A 4,761-nucleotide genomic window follows, 5' to 3' on the forward strand; every position below is an offset into this window, starting at 1 on the left:
TCTCTCTCTCTCTCTCTCTCTCTCTCTCTCTCTCTCTCTCTCCCTCCCTCCCTCCCTCTCTCCCTCCCTCCCTCTCTCCCTCCCTCTCTCCTTCCCTCCCTCCCTCCCCTACTTCATCGATAACCCTCAGCAGAGGCAATGCAGCCAATTTTCCTTCGCCGCAGAAATCCCAATACAGCCCCTTCAACAGCTCGTTGCAGCATCAGGCGCCATCTCAAAACCGCAAATCCTTCCCTATAACCGCCACGTCAGAAAAAACCGCAAGATCGCTGCATCCTCGCCAGTACCCGCATCTCGTCTCACGCCCTCACTTAACCCAAAGGCGAAATCCCTGCCTTTAACCCCTCTCCCTTACCCCCACTGCGAGATTTTATTATTGTATTCATCACCCTGGCTAATGACGTATGTGACTTGACTCCTGACCCGAAGATAAGAGATTAGGAAGGGAAGTCACACCGGGAGGGACGCAGGCGCAGGTGCGGCTGGCGGCTCGCGGTTCCTGGAGACGGACGCTCGATCTACGCATGGCTGGGCCTCTTGCACGTGCCTGGCGATGCGCTCGTCATGCACAAGGAGGTCATTTGAGCGTTGGGTATGGTGGGAGGGACTTGTCCTCATTTCCATACTCCTGCAGGTGTTTGCTGGGTGATCCTTCGGCGATCATGGCAGGTGTGTTGCGCGAGTGAGGGGGTGTGTTTAACGCGGTGGGCGGCTGCAGGCGGCTTTGGGCGTGGTAGGGGGATGCGGGCGTGGTGGGCGAGGATCCGGGAAGAGGTGGAATGGGCGAGGGGGGAATAACACCTCAAATTGGCGCGTCGCGGCGTGACACCCGAGTGACGATCAAACTTCCGTCACACGTAACTTACTCAGAGGTGACGTGGCGCGTGACTGAACTCCGTGCATGTGTGCATTTGTAGTAATCAGAGGATTTTCTCGCATATCCCACTTAATGCCATCTGCGTCCCTCCTGCGCGTGAACTCTTCTTATAAAAAACCCGCCACTTCACTCCCCCCCCCCCTTTCCTCTCATTTATCATCTTCATATGATGATAACGAAAACAACACAAAAACATATATATATAAACATACACACAAAAGATGTAAAACTTAGTGTAATATTATGTCGTCTATGTACAACATTTTTTTTAAGGGAAGGCTCTACGCTGAGCGCAGGTAAGGATCGATCTTAAATACCAATCGGCTCGTAAAACTTGTTCCACCTGCGACGTCCTCGGCTGGGGAGACCGCGGGGCCAGACTGTCACACTCAAGGAGGGCCTAGCACTGCCGGCGAGGTCCTGTGGCATATGCACCGAGTGGCCGTGCAAAGCTAAGGGTGAATGGAGGGTGTCATCCTTCTGTCATTGTCATTGTCGTTTTATTTAGATATTTGGATGTTATTTCTTATTGTTGATATTGCTTGGATTATTAGTATTGTTAGCTTTATTTTTTATTGTTGTTACTGTTATTAGCTATCCTATAATATGATAATGATGATGATTATTATCATTACTATTTTTATTATTGTTATTATCATTTTCATTGTCATTATTATCATAAAGTGCTCCATTGCTATCATTATCACCATCTTCTTCGATATCACTACAACATTATCATCACTTTCATTACATTAACACTATTATGATAACAAATTCCTGCCACACACGATGACTGACCTTCGAGAAATAAACATATATATAACGCCAATAAGTTCCAAAGCTTGGATCGAGACAGGCACTGAGTCAGCGTAGATTCCAACCGCATTTCCGTCACGCCATAGCACAGCCATAGCATATTCATAGTAGTCATAGCACAGCCATAGCATAACCATAGTACAGTCATAGCACATCCAGAGCACAACCATAACACGGTCCTAGCACAGCCAATAGCACAGTTACACCACAGTCTTAACATACGCCAGCTCTATCCCTACCATAACACAGCCATAGCACACCCATAGCACAGTCACATCACAGCCACAACAAAGCGGGGAGCACAGGTGTACCAACAGTGTTGTCAGAGCTTTCCCAACAGTCCCCCAGAGGACGTAAATCATGAATTCTGACAGCCACTGTACAACCACTTCTTGTCGGGAGAAGAAACTTGATTCTGCGCGTCCCCGCTTTTGGAGGTTCAATTTAATGTCTGCCAGGCGGCTAGGAGCTTCTTTTTTGGTTATTATCCAGGGGTGAATCAGGATAAAAAGACAAAAAGCAAAAGAAACATGATGTTATGTGGTGGAGAGTTCGGGGAAAAAGGGGATTTCGAAAAAAAAAATACTTCGCAGTAGTTATTTTTCCGCTCCCCCCCCCCTTTCGCATAGCAGGGAAGCAAGGTACAAACGCGTGTTGAAAGAACATGATATTAGGTCCGAAATGATCACATCTTTTGCCATTATGCTTCGTGTGCAGAGATTCTCTCACGCTTTATCACATCCCACTTCCCTTTTTTATCTTCTTTGTTTTTGTTTACCGTCTTCGTTCTTCCTTAGTTGTTTCCAGAGCTCATCTTGTTTTTGCTTTCTTTATTAAACTTTGTTATGTCTTCCTTTTGGCTTACGTCATTATAAAATTGACTTGGTGTACCTTCATCTATTTTTTCCCAGTAATGTAACAAAAAAAGAAAAGGTATTTATGCCCCTTTTTATTATCATTTCCATAAACTCTTCACATACGCGTAACTCTTAACCCAAATTCTGGCTACCCACCTATAGGCCTACCCACCGAGCTAAATTCTCCTACCTTTTTATCCCATGACCTTTCTCCCTAAGTCAGTGTTTTCGACCTCATTCTCCCTCACACTGTGAATCTTCAACCCTCGCCCCTCGTCCCTTACCCCCCCGACCCACTGTACCCTCCCCCCTCGCCCTCACCCCCCCACTGTACCCTCCCCTCTCCCCGTTTCCGCCCCCACCCCCCTCTACTCACCTGATCTTAACCCCCTACTCACCTGGCCTACCTGAACCGATCGCAGGTAATCACATGTTCATCCCACTCTGCCTTCCTCCTGTCGAAAAGCGAGATTGAATCGTCTACTTGTCTTGTCTACACACTTCGAGGTCGCCTGCTTCTTGTTGTGGTTTGAGGATGGCCTTCAAGTTGGCTTTATATAAAAAATAAAAAATAATAATCATCATTAATATTGGATATGTTGATATGCAGAGGCTGATGCTGTGAGGCGAGTACCGTGCATATTTGACAAAAGGAAAATATCCTGTATTTCTTTGTTTATTATTATTTTTTTGCGGAGTTTTTTAAATTCGAGATTTGCAGGTATGATTCTCTTTATTTATCTGTCTGTCTCTCTCTCTCTCTCTCTCTCTCTCTCTCTCTCTTTCTGCCGGTCTGTCTGCATCTCTGTCTCTCTCGCTCTCTCTCTCTCGCTCTTTCTCTCTCTCTCTCTCGCTCTCTCTCTCTCTCTCTCTCTCTCTCTCTCTCTCTCTCTCTCTCTATCTCTCTATCTCCCTATCTCTCTCTCTCTCTCTCTCTCTCTCTCTCTCTCTCTCTCTCTCTCTCTCTCTCTCTCTCTCTTTCTGTCGGTCTGTCTGCATCTCTGTCTCTCTCGCTCTCTCTCTCTCGCTCTTTCTCTCTCTCTCTCTCTCCATCCCTCCCTCCCTCCCTCCCTCCCTCCCTTCACGTATCTTTCCCTAGCCCTCTCTTTCCCTTTCTATAACTCTCTCCCTCTCTTATTTTATCTCTCTCTATCCCTCTTTTTCCCTCTCCTTTTCTTCCGCTCGCCTGAAGATCTAGGGAATGCCATTCACTGAGCCAAGAGGAAAAGATGGATGGTTGGAGATAAACCATAAAATAGAACTCCTTTCCCGCCGGTTCTCCACTATCTCTAGCGGGTAACGAGACTGCATATTTCTTTAAAGAACTTTCTCTTCTGATAAAACTATTCGAGTACTCCCAGCGGGTGAGGTAAATCGTTTTTAGCGATGCGTAGATATTCAGTAAGTCAGCCATCGGTATAATCTTACTTAAAAACCCTCCTTTACAATGGATATTTCAGGCTTAACCGTTCTTTTGTGGTGGCCGGTGACGCGGAACAAATGATCGTGGTTCGAGTCCTCCGTGCGGGCTGAAATCTTCTCGTTTGTTTTGTTACGCCTTCTCTAACTTCTTTTTTATTTATGTGTGTGTGTGGAGGGGGGTTAACAAGTGCAATTCATTGTTATATCTTCATGGATGTGCTTATTGTCTGATACTCTGGAAGTCATTAACGAAATGCTAATTCGCAATTAGTATTTGACGTTCTTACTTTCTTTTCATCTCTGCAAAAAGTAAGACATTGTATACATTGTATTAAATCCTACTGCCTAAATGATGCAACTAAAAGACACAAATTAGAAAGATTATCACACTCCCCCTCCCCCCTAAAAAACAAAATCCAAAAAACAGAATCACAATGTCGAAAATTCGCTATAACGTCTTTTAAGGGTCTTTCCAAACGAGAAACGTACTGTGCGTTTCTCTCGGGAGTCCGTACAAAAAAGAAGCGCTCAGTAACGTGGGAAACGAGACCCCAAGTAGGAGACGCCTTGGGGGTGGGGTGGGGGGGGGGGACGAGTTACAGCGACAGTAAAGAAATTAACACCTGTTGAGAATTCGGTTCCCGGATGAGCACAGGTGTTACGGTGGGCCCAGCGGAATCACGTTCGGTGTCGTAAACAGTGCGGCGAAGATATGCAAATTTGGTTCTTTTCATTTGGGAGGTTATCGCTGGACACCCCAAGGAGCGGCTGACGTGCTTCAAAGTGCGG

The sequence above is a fragment of the Penaeus chinensis genome, chromosome 40 (assembly GCF_019202785.1).
Source record: "Penaeus chinensis breed Huanghai No. 1 chromosome 40, ASM1920278v2, whole genome shotgun sequence".
NCBI lineage: Eukaryota > Metazoa > Arthropoda > Malacostraca > Decapoda > Penaeidae > Penaeus > Penaeus chinensis.